The sequence below is a fragment of the Nuphar pumila genome, chromosome 12 (genome assembly GCF_984573655.1).
Source record: "Nuphar pumila chromosome 12, dmNupPumi1.hap1.1, whole genome shotgun sequence".
Lineage (NCBI taxonomy): Eukaryota > Viridiplantae > Streptophyta > Magnoliopsida > Nymphaeales > Nymphaeaceae > Nuphar > Nuphar pumila.
In genome coordinates this window covers 62,242,201-62,263,521 of record NC_143260.1, presented here as the reverse complement: position 1 = coordinate 62,263,521, position 21,321 = coordinate 62,242,201, and the positions used below count along the sequence as shown (strand labels likewise).

The following is a 21,321-nucleotide window of genomic DNA, read 5'->3' as shown; positions in this document are numbered from 1 at the left end:
GATCATAAGCTTCCGCGACCGGCAAGCGAGCTGACGAGTAGGCTTGCGGCGGTAAGGAAGGACCGTCGCGCCGCGCTGGCCCATTGAAGGAAATAGGCCCGTGACACCCCATGCCATGGGCAAAAAACACATAAGACAGTTTATAACAACGAGAGACAGGTGTAGGGACATGGAATCACCCTTACGTAACCAGCGGGAATTGTTGAACCAATCACCTGAAGAGCCATTAACTATGACAGAAAAGGAGGCTAAAGATACACATAACAAAATAGTAGACACCTACCCTTGAGAGAAACCGAGGGAAAACCCTCATCAACTCAATAGTAGGCTTTAGATAAGTCTCCTTTTATACACATGGAGGAAATATTGTAAGCTAATAAGGAATCTAAAATTTCACGTCCTAACAGGATGTTATCTTGTATATTGTGGCCTTTTAAGGAGGCCCCCTGTTTTTGAGTGACAATACGCACAAAAATTCCACGCATCCTATTCACTATGGCTCTTGAATGAGAACCAAGTCTGGAGTTGACCTAACAAACAATTTATTGCTTTCTAAAGAACTCTTGTACTTGTGACGGCGACTAGGGACGGAGAGGACCTAGGAGACACACAGTCAAGGACAATGCACACACCAAACGAGCACACCACTAAACAAGCCCTAAAAATAAGACGAGTCAACACAACCAAGGGGCTAATTTGGGAAAACCAGTTTAAGGACCCCAACAGCCTTGCAATACGCCAACAATGTGTGGTTAATGTTACTAGACTTATCCAAATACACTAAGAATTTCAATTTCAAATGTGGTCTAAAATGTTGTTAGGACGTTTCGCCAAATACTTGGTGAGCGCCCTCAAATGCACATTAAACAACATCTTACCTCAATTTTCAACACTAAAATTTTGTGAAAGTAATATGCCATGTCCTAACAATACCTTCTAATAAAAATAAAATTCATATTCACTAATCCACATAAACGAACGTTCACGAATCATAAGGAACTCAATTTCTGAAATAAAAATGAATAAACAGTTCACATCAAGAACCTGTCCTAAATTGATTTTCGATCAGTTTTGATAGATAAAAAAACATGTTTGAAAACAATACACATAAGAAAAGTTAACACCCAAACGATGTTCAATGCATACGAAACAAACCAGGATGTTCTTTCCAAACTGAAGCAGGATCAACCTTAATGTCAAACTAGTTTGATGTTGATTTAGTGAGGGCGTCCTAGCAGTAGGGATGTCAGTTTTAAGTAGATTTTACAATTGTTTCTTAGTTGAGAATTGTAGAATTTAAATTCCTAAAATAATAATGAATAGAGAACAGTCTCAATAAGACATTCAACCTTGTCTTTGACTAACAGAGAATCAATAACAACAACAACAACAACTACGCCTTCATCCCAAAACAATTGGGGTCGGCGATATGAACCAACAAAGAAAATCATTATGGGTCTTCCACATGAATCCTTCTCCTCCATTCATTTTTATCCAATGCCATGTCCTCGGTGAGGTTCAAAGCATTCATATCCTTTCTTATCACCTCTATCCATGTCTTCCTAGGCATACCCCGACCTCTTTTAACTAATATATTTTCCCATTTCTCCATCCTTCTAACTGGAGCATCATTAGGCCTTCGTCGAATATGTCCAAACCACCGTAAACGATTCTCTCTCATCTTATTTTCAATGGGTGCAACGCCTACCTTCTTACGTATCTCCTCGTTCCGAATCTTATCTTTTATTGTATTTCCACACATCCATCTCAGCATACGCATCTCAGCTACACTCATTTTTTGAATATGATGTCTCTTGGCAGCCCAACATTCCGTACTATATAGTAAAGCGGGCCTAATAGTCGTCCTATAAAACTTTCCCTTCAACCGCAATGGCATTCTACGATCGCACAATACTCCAGTTGCACTCTTTCATTTCATCCACCCAACCTTTATCCTATGATTTACATCTCTATCAATTTCTCCATACTTTTGAATGATAGATCCCAAATATTTGAAAGAATCATCCACCGGTATTTTGTGCTCACCAAGCTTCACTACACTCCCATCACTACTTCGTTGCTTACCAAATCGGCATTCCATGTATTCTGTCTTACTCTTACTCAACTTAAAACCTCTTGCTTCCAATGTCTGTCTCCATAATTCTAACTTAGCATTAACCCCAGCTCTAGACTCATCAATCAAAACAATATCATCAGCAAACAACATACACCACGGCACATTTTCTTGAATTGATCTCGTAAGCTCATCCATCACTATAGCAAATAGGAAAGAGCTTAAAGCAGATCCTTGATGTAACCCAACCGTTATAGGAAAATTGGTTGTCACCCCTCCACAAGTGCGGACATTGGTTACTACTCCTTCATACATATCTTTAATTATACTAATGTACTTGAGAGAAACACCTTTCTTCATCATTGTCCACCAGAGAAAGTCTCTAGGTACTCTATCGTAAGCCTTCTCTAAATCAATAAAAACCATATGCAAATCTTTGTTCTTCTCTCTATTTCTCTCAATAAGTTGTCTAAGAAGATGTATAGCTTCCATAGTTGATCTTCTAGGCATAAAACCAAATTGATTGTCCGATATCATGACAATCTTCCTCAACCTAGACTCAATCACCCTCTCCCAAAGTTTCATAGTATGACTCATGAGTTTTATACCACGATAGTTTGTGCAATCTTGTATATCACCCTTATTCTTATATAGAGGCACCAAAGTACTCTTCCTCCACTCATTAGGCATTTTATTTGTCCGCCAAATCTTGTTAAAAAGATTTGTCAACCATTCTAAACCTTTCTCTCCCAAGCATTTCCAAGCCTCGATAGGTATACCATCTGGGCCAACTGCCATTCTTGATTTCATTTTCTTCAAAGCCTCTGCAATTTCTTTCTTATTTGCTATAGTGATGGATGAGCTTACGAGAATCAATACAAAAAAAACAAATCTGATTAAAAACCAAACTTGCAATGCTCAATCCAAAATAATAAAAAAACAAACATCAATACACCTTCATTCCTTATCAAAATCGAATGTCCAACAAGCCTTAACGCAAACAAGAAAATTAGATTGGAGGTGTAAATAATCCAGCACATTAAGGACCAACTCAAACAGTTTGATAATAAGCTAATGATCCTAAATACTGCAAGAAAAAGTGAGGAATGGCTTAGCTCTGGCATCCACTATGCTAGCTAAGAGGAAAAGGCTTCATTCACCATGTCAACAACTCTCAAACGAACCAAGGTTGGTCCACGTTTGGCAAAAGATCTTCATAGTAGGGCATGTCCTAGACGACCACCAAGAAAGATGGGCAGAAGGGTGAGTTCACCTCACACACACACACTCAAAGAGAGAGACTTCTTCTCAAAGGAAATACAACAGCAACATGATATCTCCCATAGTTTTAGGGTTTCCTTTTTATAAAATCAAAAGGAGAGGAAGAAGGACCAATGTTTGAGCCTTGAAAGCTGCACAACCCTACCCAATAGGTTGGGTTGGGTCCAATAGTTGTGTTTTTGTCCAATGTGAGCTCTTTTGGGACCAATAGATGGATTTGGGTCGCCCATATGATCCAATCAATTCAAAATAAAAAAATAAAATCTACCCTATAATCCGTATGCCCTCCAATAACCCAAATAGATCCTAATGAGCTACAGGATCCGATAATTTAATCAGAAGCAAAAAAATCCTAATTTCAAACTCAAAAATTGTCATAGAAAAATTTCTGCATAAAAATAGTTTAATTTATCCAAAACAAAATCTGGTAGTTTCAAAATTACCCAAAAATTCCAAAATATAGGTGTTCTAGCCTATGGGCTTGGTTTAAGCTGAGTGTGAACGTGTCTTCTTCACGTTCTCCTCAAACTTGTCCATATGTGCTGCATTAGTTCTCCTGGGGTAAAAAGGGTTTGTCCTCAGAGTTTGCATCTTGCTAGTTGAACTACCATAATACCTAGAAAAACATTTGGCAATAAATATTTTGGATGTAACATTTAACCTGTAAACTGCTTTTGCAAATTTAAAGAGAATGATACAATGATTAACTAAATTTTCATACTTTGCAGGTGGTACTCTTTCTTTTACCAAAATAACAAAACCACTAAGTTTTGAGATTATCTTTCATCGACTTTTATTAACATACATGTGAATCTTCCAAAAGTACAAAAAATAGGCACAATAGTTTTTATCTTGACTGCAATGATCTTCCTGATTTACTTTTGCAAAAAGACTAAAATGCAAGGACAATCTAGAATTCGCAAAAGATTTTCTTTACAAAAAATATCATCAAGAAGAGAGTATTTAATAACTTGTCGTTGAGATAATGCTAACAAAATCTTAAAAAAATAAATCATTTACAGGTAACAAAGAGTTTATCGACTAACATAACAAAGAAAAGAAATGATTTACTGCTACAAACATCACATGATAATTCAAAACCCACTTTCGAACAAGAAATTATGAAAGGAGGAAAACATAATCTAAAAGTCATTAATTGAAAAGATTGGTTAATTCTAAAAATCAATTGGAAAGTACAATTTGCAAAATATATTGATACGCTATTAAAATAAGGAATAAAGTGACAACTAACAGAAACTAAATCATATAAATTATGAATATATATGGGAAATTCAATTCGCAAATGTGATAAATGATCAAAAACCACATACGAATAACATGCGAACACTTCACATATGGGTTCTTCCCTTTTATGTCTAACTAGAAGTGCATTAGATAGTTTAACTGAGCCAGCTTTTGGTTTGGATGAGGGAGTAGGTAGGACTTTAGAGGGCCCTAACATGATTTTCCTACATTTATGCTCGAACGAGTAGGTGTTGGTCTGGCCATTGTGAATTACATATTTATCAACTATTATGACCTGCTTAAAATAAGATTACTCGAATTCATTGGTAAGACATAACAACAAACTTGATCGAAATATGTATTTCTCACAGAAAATTTGACTTAACACTGACTAGTGACCTTGACCACTATATTCTTTTAAAACCATGACCTTTGATATGTCTTAGGGTGTTTTGGGGTTCCTAGTTTCAATTTGGTGACAGCTTCTACAAAAATGATACAGCACCTTGAGTATATGTTGAACCTACAATCCTTTCTATTTATAGTGCATGTAGAATGAAAGATGTTGGTCCTCAACCACCCATCTCCTAACTCTTGTTGGGGTGCTAAACAAATTTAATGGACGAGTAAAGCTTTCCCTTGGTCCATGTACATAATTTCTTCTGTAAGTTCTTCCTCCACTTCCTCATCATAGATGGGTTCACCCTCAATACCCTGCAATGGTTCAGTCAGAACCTCATCCACAAACAATGCTTTTGACGGGCATTCTGATACTCGGTGTCCCATACCACCATAAGAATAGCACTTAACATTAGTGTCTGACCGGAATGGTGTCTATGCTTGTGATAAGTTATGAGATGCTTGATGCTTACCCGGTGTGGGAAATTATGTCGGTCGGCTAGAAGGAACAGGTTTGCTAGATTGTGATGGGTTGCTGTATTGGCTAACCTTCTTTGCAATGAATTTTTTTCCAATGTTTAGCATGTTGGTGTGAGAGGTGATCATCATCCTCTTTATCATCTCCACGTGTTCGCTCAACCTCTAATGTCATGATTACATCATAGCATCCAACTAGCATTAGAGTTCATTGTTTAGCAGACGTAACTCTTGGGTTAACCCGTCTTCTTCTCGCTCCATATAACCATCTCGACCTCGCCTTCCTGTAGGCATTGAAATATGTCAGACCATGTCGAATTAAAAAGAAGCTCTGATAACAACCTGACATGACAACAACTAGGGATGAGAAGGACCTAGGAGACGTAAAGTCAAGGACAATGCACGCACGATACGAGCATGCCCCCTAAACAAGCCCAAAAACTAAGGTGAGTCAACACAACCAAGAGGCTGATTTAGGGAAACCAGTTTAGGGACCCAAATAGCTCGGCAACACGCAGACTTATCTAAACTTGCTCTAAGAATTTCAGTTTCAGATGAGGTCCAAAATATTGTTGGGATGTTTTAACGAATACTTGGTGAGCACCCCTCAAATGCAAATCAAATAGCCTTACCTCAAATTTTCAACACAAATTTTTTGTGAAAGTAATACGCTCTGTCTTAACAATGCCTTCTAGTAAAAATAAAATTCAGATTCACTAATCCATATAAACAAATATTCACTATTCATAAGGAACTCATAAATAGTCCACATCAAGAATATGTCATAAACTGATTTGCGATCAGTTTTGACAGATCCAAAAAAAAATTGTTTGAAAACAATACACACAAGAAAAATTAACACCCAAACGTTGTTCATTGCATACGAACTAGACCAAAATGTTCTTTCCAAACCGAAACAGGATCAATCTTAATGTCAAACTAGTTCCAAACTAGAACAGTTTGATGTTGATTCAGTGAGAGCGTTCCAAACTAGTCGATTTCTGTAGGGACATCAATTTCAAGTAGATTTTACAACTGTTTCCCAATTAAGCATTACAGAATTTAAATTCCCAAAATAATAATTAACAGAGAACGGATTCAACAGGAAATTCAATCGTGTCTTTGACTAACAGAGAATCAGTACAGAAATTAAAAAAGAGAAAAATAAATAAATATGATTAACAATGAATCCTGAAATGCTCAATCCAGAGAAAAAAACAAACACCAAACGCACCTTCATTCCTTATCAAAATCGACTGTCAAACAGGACTTAACGCATAAAGAAAATCAGATTGGAGGCTTAAACAATCCAGAAAGCTAAGGACAAACTCAAACAGTTTGATAATAAGATAACATTCGTAAATACGGCAAGAAAGAGTGAGGGATGAAGCAGCTCCGACATCCACCATGCTGGCAAAGCAGAAAGGGCTTCGTTGACCACGTCAATAGGACACAAACAGTCCAAGGTTGGTCCATGTTCAACCAAAGATCTTCATGGTCGTGTACGTCCTAGATGACCACCAAGAAGGATGTGCAAAGGGGCGAATTCTCCTCACACGAACCCTTAAAGAGAGACTCCTCAAAGGAAATACAACAACAACAACAACATATCTCACACGTTTTTAGGGTTCACTTTTTATAAAATCGAAAAGAGTGAAAGAAGGACCCAATCTGGCCTTGAATAGCTAGTCCAACCTACCCAATGGGTTGGGTCCAAGTTCCAACAGTTATATTGTTGTGCAATGAGAGAGAGAGCTCTTTTAGGCTCAAAAGATGGATTTGAGCTGCCCATCATCATATGCAATCAATTCAAAATAAAAAATAAAAATTATCATAAAACCCCCATACACCTTTCAGTATCCCAAATAGATCCTAACAAGTTACAGGATATAAATCTGGATCTGATGATTTAATCAAAAATGAAAAAAGATTCTAGTTTCAAACTCAGAAATCATAAATAATTCCTGAATCCTACAAAATAATTTTTGGATAAAAATAATGTTTAATTTATCCAAAATAAAATCTGATGATTTCAAAATTACCCAAAAATACCAAAACATAGGTGTGCTGGCCTGTGGGCTTGGTTTAAGCTGGGTGCCAAGTTGTGTTTATCACATCCTGCTCAAGCTTGCCCAGATGCACTACATCAACTTCCTTGGTAACATCATGCCCCACGGTATCCCAAAAAAAAATGATAAAAGTTGGCAGGAAACCCATATGGCCCAGGAGCTTTGTCTCTGAGTGTATTGAACACCGAGACCATCGGACCTTCATCAAGGTCGGGGAACATACCGCCATAGGAGATGTCTTTAGAAAGATGGTCACGATAAAAATCCGACACACCTAAACTTTTCCAAAATCCTCAAAGAATTCGATCTTCATGGTGAAGCTGATGTATTGTGTTTCTTTGCCTTAACTTGGATAAACATCTTTCCATGACAACCAGCACATGGGATTGCACAATAGCACGACATTCTTCAAATTGAAGAACTGGAATGGTTTATAGCTCATAGGACAATCAGGTTTAGTGACCAATAGCGAGCCGTCGTGGTCAGAGATCGACTTAGCCAGCAATTGCAAGGAAGAGTTCATGCCAAAAGTATCCAGCCACTATTGAGAAATGAAACACCAGTCGATTTTACACTGTACATTTGCATACACCCCAGCTGATTATTCGTTCAAGTAAATTTGTATACATGGTCCCAAACTTTAATCACACCTGCACAGTTGATGAAATTCACAAAATCCAGACTTGACTAAAGGAGGCTGACTAGTCTTATCTCTCGAAGATTTCAACGACTATTGAAACCACCAAGTAGGCCCTATGGGTCTGATATAGCAAAAATGTTATCAAACAACAGAGGAGATCAGTTCCTTCTAATAGCTCGTTGACTGTCCATATAGATGCCGAAGGCCAAAAAAGTGTGACTGCAAGAAAGGCACTTGAAAGAAATTTGAAACCGATAGAAACGGGAATACAACCCCAGTAGCTTGAACCTGGAAAGGATCCCACCACATACACAACACCTGACAAAATCCATCGTTACCCGTAAGGCTAGTCGTGTGTGAGCTACTTTGCTTTTGGAATTTTTTCTGTGAAACATCGAAAGCATGCACAGTTAATTTTAAATGATTATGTTTTTTATATATGTGTGTTTGTTTCTGATTATTTTTTCTATAAAATCTTGAAAGAAGCATGTTTAGTATTATGAATTATGTAATACGTTATTCATATATGTATGTGTTATTGTGCTTATGTGAAAGGTTGAAAGCATATTTTGTTGATTATCCTGAATATGTCATATATATATATATATATATATATATATATATATATATTATGATCAACTCGGGTTCATTGCCAAAAGATGTCTAAATCCAGTAATCCCATTGGGTTATAATGACAAATATTAATCACGGGTTTTCTTCTTCCATGAATCGCTTTAAGACTCTGAACACCAGTTTGCATAAGATATGAAGTTGAAAGCCCGAAACCAATTACCATCCAGAGTCCAAGTCTTCTAAATTTTGACCTGCTGAACTAGTTGAAAGAGGGTTCGCTGCAAATAACTAATTACAGAAAAGAGAGGAAAAATGAGGGAAAAAGTTTAAGAAAGAAAGAAGCTTTCCTTGCGCCAATTTTAGCATGTGATCATGCGATGCTGTGTGGTTATAAAAGAGAAACTAAAAGAAACCAGGAAAAGGAAAAAAAGAAAACAAAAAGGGGCACAAAAAATCGCACTATATTTTCAATATGTTGAACTTGGATTATCGTTCCAGAGAGAGGTGCCACTAATGCAATACTAATAAAGTATCTCCTTTCTTATGAAGAAGAAATAGTTCTTTGATTTGATGAGCATGGTATGATACTGCAATCTCACCGTCTTCTTTTCTACATGGCAGGAATTATGTAAAATGTATGGCTTGGGTTATACTGGAAAAAAAGAGGGAGATAATGCACCGAGTCTTTCATTTGAAACATGCTTTATAATACAATAAAAATACCAAAATGCATCAAAGATGGCCATTCTTCCTTCCACAAAGAATACAGTAACGGCAAAGACGAACATGGTCAAGTTTACGGCTCTTCAGCTGAAGGTACATTGTTTAGATCAAGCCCCTCAGCGGGCAAATCTGATGTTAGTGGGCCTAATATCCCATCAGAGCTTCAGGTCAAACCACTCTGCATCAAAAAAAATCACAATTAGCATTTTGACTTAAAAGAAGAATCTGAAATGCAGCATTCAAGCTAAAAGCAAGCGTGCAGTTTGTAACAAAAATGGATTAACACATTCAGTTTACCGTTGAAACTAATGGCAGAATTTTTAGCTAACACTTGCATGAAGTAAAGAACCTATCCTGGTTGAGGCTTAGAGTGCCTGAATTTGTGTGGTTCATCAATATGGGCCGCCACTTTTTTAGTTGTAAATAAGTTTGAGAAAGCATTATGCATTGCCTTTACGTGTGGAACAGAAATTATAGAATTATAATCCAATGATGAAAACATAAAACCCATTACAGGATTCTGCGTATGAGCATGCTCATGCTTGCAGTATCATAACCAAAAGTAGAAACAGAAGGCATAGTTGGCAAACTCGTGTGGATCCAGATCGCCTGACCCTTGACTAGAGAGTCAGCAGGTTGACTTGGTGACTCGGACGAGTTAGGACATGATTTTTTTAGTATTAAGACATGGAAAAAATCAAACTCCAAATTGCATAATCACTAAATTTAGCAGATGCCATCAATGACTAAGCTATATAGGTATTCAACTATACATAATTGTTGATATTATGATTTCAAAATAGATGATTCTTTATAAAAATTATCCTTTTATAAGCATTAAGCATTAAAACCACGAAATGCATGACAAAAGACACATAAGTGGCATGCGAATCGGTGGTCCTGAATCGGTGACCCAGTTGGGGGTCCGATCTGGGTCGACTCGGGCGATTCCTGAGTCAACTTGCTGAGTTTGCCAACTATGACAGAGAGATGCTGAACAAGCTTCTCATACAGAAAAATAGATACAAAAGTCTCAAAAGGAGAAATAGTTTAATTGACGGTCAGAACAAAAAAAAAAAATTACCTCAGGTTGGAACCTCAGCATGTCAGCCCGAGCCATCGCTTCTGCTTGAGCAATTCTCTGTCTGAAGGTCTGAGACATCTCATCCGCCTACCAAACAACAAAAAATTATAGAACTAGTCCCACATGTTTAGGTAGAAAAGGAGCAGGGTTAATAATTACCTTCTGAAAAACAAGCTTTGGATTGTGGATCATGTCACCTGGAGTTGGCTCAAGTTTTTTGGTAGACAAACTCACTCGGCTCCTCTCTCGATCATGTCTCAGGATCATAACCCTTTACATGAGCAAATTCTGCAATCAACAGACCTTCTGAGGGTGCCAATTGAACATAAAAATTTAACGCTTTACCTTGAGAGTATCACCAGGCTGCAAGACAATAGCAATATCTGAGACGCGATCATGACTGATCTGACTCACATGAAGTTCATTAATTCCACCAATATCAATAAAGGTACCATATGGTTTTAAGCTCTGCACTGTTCCAATTACAACAGATCCAATAACAAGCTGAGCTTGAGTATCTGCCATGGCTTTGAGGTTACTTAAAACAAGATGGGACTGTTCCTCACCAACCTCTACAAATTTCAGAGGAAGCGCTTTGTCTAAAAGTTAATCAGCAGTTGATTTCTGGTGGATGGAGATAGTTGTCAACACCATGATATTAGTAGACCAGTAGTATAAGACACTAATTCCACTATAAAATGGCAGTTAACTGGAATTTGGAATAGCAGGAAAAAGAAAAAAAAAACATATCCATCAAAATATTCAGTACTTGCAACTTGTGCAATAGTAGATCGATGGCATAAAAATTAGAACCCAAGTGAAAAAGGAAAAAGGAAAATAAAGCACCAACCGATGATATCTGTGAGAATGTAATGAAGCCACGTAGACCCTCTACAACAGCCACCACCCCTCCCTTGTTACCCCCAACAATCTGTGATATTCTAATAAGTAATTAGATTCAGAAGTCTGAAGGGAATTAGGCTTGACCTGCACACTTGGTAAAGCAAGCCAAAGAATTTGATTCCAAAAAGATCACAAATGAAGGAAAACTACATAATTAATAATTAACTATAGCTAGTAGAGCAAAAACAAATTCAATGCTTTAATGTTCAAGAAGTCTAGGCCTCCTAGGAACATTTTCAACTGCTATGTGCGGTATGCCTGCTCTATTTCTGATTAGAAATGAACGCTTTGCAACAGCCAAAAGTAACTATTTCCTTTAAAAGTGTTACAGCCTCACTTGATAAAAAAAGAAGTGACATTGCTCATTTGTTAAGTACAATATTGGTCTACTTGGGAAATGGTTGAGCATTTGCAAACAAAATACCCATATACCCGAAGAATATGATGTCAAGAAATGAACCAATAAAGGAGCTAGCTGAAGACAGTTTTTTCAAAAGCATTTGAGTAACTCAATGATGATTATTATTTACCATGATGATGACACCATTTCAATGAAATTACTTTATTTAAAATGTAGAATGCTCACCTTACCCTTGACGACAACGTCTTCAGCCTGCAGTTGCCTGCATCTTTCCCATGCAAGATCATATTGAATTGACCGCAGGCTGAGAACCAAGCTATCGTCACTTTCACTCTCACCAATCACCATAAACTCTTCCTGTAAGCCTGGAAAAATTCCAGCCTCTTCAATATGCTTAATTCTTTGTATGCTTGCTTCCTGAAGAGGCAAATAAGCTGAAGCTTTTGCTGTTATATCAACTAATGCTCCATTGAGATCTGTCCGAAAAACAGATCATTTGACCTGCGTAAAACAAAACAAACCAGGCCACCCCTTTGTCAGCAATTGCCACACCAGGGACAGAGAAACAGAACAAAGCTTCAAAAGGTATGGTCCCTGACTAATCTTTGTAGTTCATGAAAGACAAATTCTGACAAAAATATTAAAATCAGTAAAGAAAAAAACAATTCTAAGGATATAAATGCAATCTAAATTTTAGTTTGAGGGTTGACTAGGATAGCTGGATTGGTTAGAGTAACATGAATCCCCCAGCTTGACCATTAAGAAAAAAAGAAAAGAGAACAAGCAAGAGGTCAGTTTTAGCAGGAAAACCACCACTTAGAGATTAGGAAGTTGGTGGGAATCTCTAAAATGGCTGGCTGTACAATCATACCTTCTATCATCCTTGAAATCTTCTCCACTTTCATATTTAAGTTTACACCAAAAGATTTACACCCACGCATTAGGAATATTCTGGAAAATTGAAACAATCTCAAACTTACATCAAGAAAATATTAGACAAATAATCCCTACTTCAAGCACAATTGCATGATTATGTTTTAACTTTTAAGAGCAATTTCAGAAAACAAATGGAAGGCATGCTCCATGATGTTAGCATAAACATGGCATTTTCTTTTGCCTCTCTGTTTGACAACTGCATGAGACATGTTGATTTATCTACCTCATTATAGACCTAATATGAACAACCTCAACACAGCCAAATTTTGAATAAATTCAATGAGTAATTCCTCCTCGCTAAATGTAAGCTGCACATTTTACTGATAACCCTATTGAAGCTCGCCGAGTGTAGTTTCTAATCAAATGTGCTACATTATGAGTCTGGGTTCTGCAAGCAGTCAATAAGGTTAACTAGATACACTTTTGAAGCATGAATTCCATGAGGATGAAACATCAATTTCATGAGGAAACCCTTTTTCTCTTACATCAGTTGCAGTCTAAGCCCATCTTAGAAGTTATTAGAGTTCTATTCACGCACCATTTTCCAGAACTTTATGAACATTGATTTAGGTTGCAGAGTAATGGTGTTCCTGTTTGCTATATACCTAACATAAGCATAACAATACTTGGGTTCTTTTCTTGGTTACTTATTTACTTCATCCACAAAGATTTGGGTTGTACTTGTACAGATACCATAATTTTGTCCATCACAAGCCTAATGCAAACAACGAATGCATAACTTGGTAACATAAGCATGAAATTCCCCAAAAACACCTAACCAGCTTACAATTCAAAAAGTGCTACCAAAGCTCATCCCATGAAGTGCAACAAAACTATTTTATATGTCATGTAAAAAGTTGGGCCTCTGGCGTTTCATGTTATGCTAAACAATTGAGCTTTGAGCGGCATACTAACTCAGAGATCGTTCGCCAAAACATACCAAAGATAGCCCTGCCGCATGAATTTCATCAAAAACACCTACCCATCTCATAAAACAGAAGTAATGGAACTAAATCGACCATTTCTGCTCCCAAAACTCCCAACAACCACCAGGGTAATTGCAGAGAGAGAGAGAACCTTGGTGCCCACTTCGGAATTGAAGTCGTACTTGTGGAGTGCGGCGTAGAAGTCCTCGACGGAGAAGAAAACGCCCTCCATTGGAGTTGTTCGGCATCTCTCGTAGGCTTCTTCGAACAATTCCTTGAGCATCTGCCTCTCCCTCGTCTGGGCGTTGGAGATGGCCACCGCCGACACTGTCAATCTAGACTTTCTGGGCGCCCTCGAAGGAAGGAGACCTCCTTTGGAGGTGGTTTTGTTGAACAATGGAGACGACGAGAGAGATGGGCATCTCAGACCCAAGGCAGCCATTTAGAGAGAGAGAGATGCACCCCCCGTTTTCCCTCTCAAGAAGCGAAGCAGGTTATATGTTACCCCTGAACAGGGCATCTCATGCTCCGGGGTCCCAAAAGTACCACGTATTTAAGCATGTGTGTCTCGTATCCCCATGTTTGTCGACATTAATTAGCATTGGAGTTTGATGCGATTGCAAAGACTTAAGTACCCTCTCTTCCATTGGTGCAAAAAAAATGACGGTTCTTGAAAAGGAGTGGTTGTAAAGACTTAAGTGCCCCGAAGATGATTATTTAAGACCCAGTCTCTGCACTGCAGGATTATCCGAGAAAGAAATCTCCCCTGGAGGAGGCCATGAACATCAACCCTCTTACTCTCTCTCTCTCCCTTCTATTTCTCACTCTCTCTCTCTCAGCGTGGGTAGCATCATTCAACTCTCACTCTCTCTCTCTCCTTTCTATTTCTGCTTCTGTGCACATCCATTAGGAGATCATACATTGCTCCATCAAGCACTGACTGACCTGCACATTTACTGTTGTGGAGCCTGATTCAGAGTTTTTACCCTTACAGGAGGAGGGTCTGGGGGCTCCTCCCAGCGTGGGTAGCATCATTCAACTTGAAGAGTTATGGAGTTTGATTCAGAGCTTTTACCCTTACAGAAGGGGGGTCTGAGGGCTCCTCCCAACGTGTTCATGGTCTTTTGCCCTTACAGGAGGGGGGATTTACATTTCGTAGAACACCCATCACCGGAACGAGATAAACACCCGTCACCGGAACGACGGCTCCGCTGAGACCTCCTCGCTAGGGAGAGGAAGACGACGTGGTGGAGCTTCTGCTGGCCATCCTCAGCGCGACTGCACCGATTGAGTTGCTGTCGAGGAGGAGGGCGAGAACGGTGACTCTTAGCTTGGGCAATCTTTCTTTTGATGATTGTAGTTGTAATGTATCATTGAAGTTAAAATGAGGAATGAAATGACAATAGAAATTGCTGAAAATTTACAGAAATAAATTAGACTCAATAACAAAGACACCACTTTTTACGGATTTGGAATATGACCTCCGGTTAGGGAGATATGGCCCTGACAAGTTGGTCCTAATTCAGGTAGCGATTTACAGTGATTTGCTTACTGAATAACACTACAAATCGCTATAGCAATTTGCGGAAAACACTACAAATCGCTATAGCGATTTGCGAAAGAATCTACAAATCGCTATAGCGATTCACGGAAGACACTACAAATCGCTATAGCGATTTGCGATTTGTAGTGTCTTCCGCACTACAAATCGCTATAGCGATTTGCGGAAGAATCTATAAATCGCTATAGCGATTCACGGAAGACACTACAAATCGCTATAGCGATTTGCGATTTGTAGTGTCTTCCGCAAATCGCTATAGCGATTTGTAGTGTCTTCTGCAAATCACTATAGCGTTTCGTTGGAGACCCGAAAATACTACAAATTGCTGTAGGAAAGCCCGATAATACTACAAATCATTGTTGGAAGGCCCAAAAAATTTTTGGTCTGGAGGGCGCTGCCCCCCGAGCCCCCCCCGCCAGGGGCGGCCCCCCCTGGACCCCCGCCCGCTGACCGCGCAGCGGGATCCGCGCCGGGGGGGAGCCCCCGGACCCCCCTCCTGTAAGGGCACATAAGTAGAGAGAGAAGGGAGAGAGAGTGAGAGGGTTGGTGTTCATGGCCTTCTCCAGGGTTTTACAGTGTTTTACGAAGAAGAAGAAGATGACGATGGAGCAATGTAGGATCGTCTGTTGGATGTGCACAGAAGTAGAGAGAGAAGGGAGAGAGAGTGAGAGGGTTGATGTTCATGGCCTTCTCCAGGAAGAACTCTTTGTTTTCCTTGATTTCTTCTCTATAGAGAGAGAGAGGGTTTTATAGTGTTTTACGGAGAAAGAAGAAGAAGACATGTTTGTCCTTTTTTTGAACAGAAAAAGAAGAAGACTTTGAAGAGTCAACATCATCCTCGACTTTCTGGATGGAGGACATGTTTGTCCTTTTTTTGAACTGTTTGTTTTTTCTTTTTTGAATGAAGGGCATTTTTGTCATTTTCTCAAACCATCACTTTATGAGAAGAATAGCAAGAAAGGGTACTTAAGTCTTTGCAACAACACCAGAGTCCGATGCAAAGTTATGTCAACATACACGGGAATACGAGCCCCATGTGCTTGTATACGTGGTGCTCATTCAAAGCCCCGAACACAGACGTGGGATTCAGTGAATCATCGGGGGCGAACATACACAACCCTCTCCTCAAGAAGAGAACCAAACGCTAACAAGATATTACATTTTAAAAACCTGAAAAGTCAACAAAACCATGTGGCATTCATCCAAAATGCAAACAGACGGCCACGATGTCCGCATGAGCAAAAACGCTCATTTTCAGCATGACCTGATCTGCTTCCGCTGGATAAGGTTAAACACTTCAAACTATGAGGCAGGGTACGTTTGATGGTGCGTGGGAAGAGAAGCCTCAAAATCATGATATTACATCCAAATTATGGCACAGTAAATTATGCTTTTAGAAATTTAAAAAAATATTTTTTTTCTTTTATGGTACAGCAAGTTTATGTCATAGCAGGCCAAGTCATTTTAAATGGAAGATGACATGTTATTATATTGACATAGCACATCAGTGCCAGCCATATTCTAAGAGCACTCCTCAATTCAATATTATAATTAAAAGATTGATTGTTCCTTCAAAATCTATAATTAATAGTAAAAAAAATTATGATCGCATATAAAAAAATTTGTTTGCTATGTTTTAACCTACATGTGTATTTTTATAGCATACAAAATATGTTAAATTTTCTTTGGTGCTCAATCCAGATAAGTCTGTAAATGCAAAAAAAAAATTTATATAAAATTGCCTGCAGTTAAAAATGCTTTTTCATTCATTGATGCATAGTAGGTTTTCACACCATTATTTAATAATATCTTGTGTTCTTCAATAAGTGGCCAATAAGTGGTCGGAGATAAACATCTATTTTAAACCTAAGAGAGCTTCAACGAGACATGAGTAATGAAAGCATGGTATATGGCTGCTTTATACACATCCATGATCGTAAATTATATGCCACTATAACAACACAACATATGCTATATGATGTACTTAAAGTTTAAAAATGATTAAAACCATACTGGATAACCCGAGTCTTTATCTTCAGCAACAGATGAATGCAATGTATCAATTTTTTTTAAGCTGCATGATGCCTTTTAACACCATCTTTGGTGTGATCATCAAGGTGTCATCTCATTTGATGAGCAATCATGGATGCCATAAACAACTTATTGGTATCAAAGGAAAGTGATGCAAAATCTTTACTGATTATTTTTTTTGTGTTTTTTTTTTAAGAAAAAGATGGTATACTATTTGATTGACCTTCAACTTATTTTTATCTTGAAGACTTATGAAAGTGTAATACCTAGGAAAAAAAATTAAGTTATCCGGACCCGGGTCGGACCCGGATCCGACCCGGATCTGAGTCCCGTGAAGGGACACGGTAGGCCGTAAAGGCCTACCGAGCGGCGCCCGTCTCCCTCACCCCTGCTTATAAATGAAGCAGGCAGGAGGGGGGGGGGGAGCATCAGACGCTCTCCTCTCCCCGTCTCCTCTCCCCGTCGCCTCTCTTCTTCCCCCACCACCTCTTTCAAGTCATCGCCGACCCAGCCACCTGCCGGCACCGACGCTTGCCATCGCCGTCACCCGCCGTCGCCGGCACCCGCTACCTACCTCCGTCCGTCACCATCTGCCTCCGCCGGCGACCTCCAGGTGAGTCCCCCCCTCTCCCTCATCTTCCTGTTTCCCCCATGAGAGGGGAAGGCTAACCCCTCCCCCTGCAGCCTCGACAGGAGGAGGGGGGGGTGGCTCTCGGCAGGGGGGTTTCGCCCCCCCTGCCTTTCGATTTTCCGGCAGGGGGCAAGCCCCCTGCCTTTTGGTGGCTTCCGGCAAAGGAGTTTCACTCCCCTGCCTTGTACTTTCCGGCAGGGGGCGAGCCCCCTGCCTTATGTTGTTTGGCAGGGGGTTTCGCCCCCCTGCCTTATGCTTTCCGGCAGGGGGCGAGCCCCCTACCCTATGTGGTTTGGCAGGGGGTTTCGCCCCCCTGCCTTATGCTTTCCGGCAGGGGGCGAGCCCCCTGCCTTGTGTTGTTTGGCAGGCGGTTTCGCTCCCCTGCCTTATGCTTTCCTGCAGGGGAGCGAGCCTCCCCTGCCTTGTACTTCCCGACAGATAGGGAGCGAGTCCTCTGCCTTGTGTTGTTTGGCAGGGGGGTTTCGTCCACTTGCCTTGTATTTTCCGACAGGGGGGGGGGGGCAAGCCCTTGCCTTGCATTGTCTGGCAAGGGAGCAAGGCCCCTGCCTTGCTGCCTCTGTCCTTCCTAATGCAGGGAGCTGAGTTCCCTGCCTACCCTAGCTTTGGGGTCCGGTACCGCTGCGGGTCTTACCGGACCCGTTCCTCGTAGTATTATGGCATATTCATCCTTTTGACCTTGCAGGTTGCACCACGGAGCATTCTCGTGTTTCGCGGCCCGAGACAGTTATCACTTACGCTCGCAAGCGGATAAACCCCCGCACCCCTTCTAGGTAGGGGTTTGCGTAAAAAGGAACAGGAACAATGAACTGCTAAAAATAAAGGACTTAACCAATAAATTAAAACATCTACATATAATATATATGTACGTTCCTTCCTGCACTTTATTTTTCCTGCACTCACTTTTTCGTTGCCGTCGCGCTATACGTGCCAAGGCTTTCCTTTTTATGTACATTTCCTTATTGCCTTTTACTTCCAAGACGCGGTTTCGCTATCCTGGTTCTGTTTCCTTTCTGTACTTTACTTTTTCGTTGTTGTCGCGCTATATGTGCCAAGGCTCTTCTTTTGCACTTTCCTTTCTTGTTTTTGCTTTCAGGACGCGGTTTCGCGATCCTGGTCCCTGTTGATTTCATTCGTCGTTGCTTCCGCTATTTCATACATATATATGTCACTCTTCCTTTTTATTGTCATAGACTCAACCCTGCCGTTGATTGGTAGGGTTCGACAGCAGAGCTTAGCCTTGCGTAAGAGTTACGAAATGAGATACTGATTTATAATACACCAAAAAAAAAGGTCTCAGGCGCCTTCACAGGCAAGATGCTCATTTGGGTCTAATGGACCAGGGCATGACGAATGAGGCGGCGGTTGAGAAACCCCCGTCGCGCTCAATTCGACTTTGTTTCGCCAAGAGAGAGGACGAAGGGTACCAACTCCGATGGACAGGCCATTAATGGCTATTTACGGGCAAAGGACCCGGCTTCCCCGGTCATCGGAGGTTAGGGGAAAGAGGCTGCACTAGATAGCCTAACACTTCTGCAGAAGTTGGATGCATCCCTACTGGGCCTTTGGGGGCTTGCTCTCTCGACCACCGGTCGCCTCCTTAGGATAAGGATTCAGTCAGTCAACCGAGGTAATTTAAGATACATGGCATAATAAACCCTCGGATTGGTCTCGATTGTTTCGGCTCGTGTGCCATATACGTACCCACATGGCCGGTTAACAAGTGATAATCAAATTAAGTATGCTCACCCTTCAGTTGTTGTTTTTGTACACTTGCGGTATTACATGTTAGCATATTGGTGAGTTTTCCTATACATTATATTATTGCTGTCGTGGTATGTCTAAATGCTTTACCTGTTAGTTGTTCTTGTTCTTTTTACACTCCTACTAGTTTTTCGCGAGACTGACCTATTTTATGGGCAGGTGATGTGTAGCGGCGACAGGCAGTCAACGGTGCATGCGACGTAGCTCGAGACTATACTTTTCCTTCCAGACTTCTGGCTATCGTCGCAGGGTTTTGAATTTTGGGTTTTTGTTTTAATCTGGGGGCTGGGCCCTCTGTTGATTTTCCTTCTATAATGACTTCTTATTAAGAATGTAGTACTCTTTTTAGCCGCCTGCTATTTATCGCCATGGTCATGTTTGAAGTGCCGAGCTAACGTGCCTGGGATTTGCAAAAAACTTGATTTTTAAACTAGAAAGATATTTTTTTGAAGACTTTTCAGAACAACGGAGTTCGCGCTTTCAGGAAACTACTTCATAAAAACTTTACTTGTCAAGTTAAGAAATTTTGGGGCATTACAGATTGGTATCAGAGCCAGAGGTTGTGAAGAGTAAAGTCTCGACTACCGAGCATCCTGTTGCACTGTGAGTACCTGTGCCCTTTTCCTTATTGTTATAATTTTGGCCTAATTGAGGTAAAATTTTGTGCCAGCAGTAAGATGGATGCATCTGGTAACCCCACTATTAGTCCTGGCGGGTCCTCGCGTACAACATATACTCGCATTTCTTCGGAGGGTGGCCCTTCTTCGAGTCTGGGTCACCCCGAGGGTTCTGTGACCGAGTTTGGGTCCTGTCGCTCTCCGTTGCCCGTTTTCACGGATGAGTGGTGCACCCCGCTACCTTTGGCCTTTCAGGTTTCATTAGCGACAGCTTGGGCCGAGGTTTTTTCACGGGTAGGCGGGAGGGTGCCTTCCTTCGTCCAAGTTCATCAGCGGGTTGTTGTGGTGGATTCTGGGGAGCCTAACCCTCAGGAGGCGGAGTATAGCTGCGATCGTTGCGGCATGCTTGGGCACTTCGCAGATCAGTGCTTTCGCCAGATAGAGCCTTTGGTCACACAGGGTTCAGTCGATCCCGTTCCTCCAGCTCCTGTCGTTGTGGCCTTCTCCACCCCAGCTAATAGGGAGGTGTCTCCTCCTCCACCGCCTCGGGTCGAGCCAGCAGTGATAGGCAAGACCCCAGCTCCGTCAGAGCTTCATACGCCAGCCTCTGTAATACCGATTGTTGTGCCTGAGTCTCCGACTATTTATGTTTCAGACTCGGATGTGTCGTATTCTCCAGAGTACACGCCTGCTACTCTTCTTTACGAAGAATATCCTTCGGAGGACGATGATGATCTCCCATTTACCCCCAAGCGCAGGTTTAGACGCACAGGGAATAAGAGGGAATATCTTTGTTAGTTCTCCGGTCCCGCCTGAAGGGAGTCTTGGATGTTGAGGATTGGTCTGGATCTATATGCTTCTTATACCAGACTACTTTCATTTTGATGTTTTTGTATCGGCATTGCCGAATATTCTGGATACGTTGTACAAAAAGGAATGATGAAATATAAGATGTTACTTGTTGTTTTAGTCGTAAGCTTAACTTAGTTCGTTGTATTATTTTCAAGG

At 40.5% G+C, this 21,321-nt stretch overlaps 1 pseudogene across 1 annotated transcript; it reads right to left on the bottom strand.

Annotated features, from left to right (window-relative positions):
- Nucleotides 1-9,269: 9,269 nt before the first annotated feature.
- LOC149820982 (small ribosomal subunit protein bS1c-like) lies at nucleotides 9,270-14,145 on the bottom strand (annotated as a pseudogene). The gene is made up of 7 exons (XR_016426433.1): nucleotides 13,843-14,145; nucleotides 12,055-12,330; nucleotides 11,416-11,496; nucleotides 10,911-11,189; nucleotides 10,725-10,853; nucleotides 10,566-10,652; nucleotides 9,270-9,659 (listed from the first exon to the last, which is right to left on the bottom strand). The product of XR_016426433.1 is annotated as a small ribosomal subunit protein bS1c-like (transcript).
- Between the last annotated feature and the right edge of the window lie 7,176 nt (nucleotides 14,146-21,321).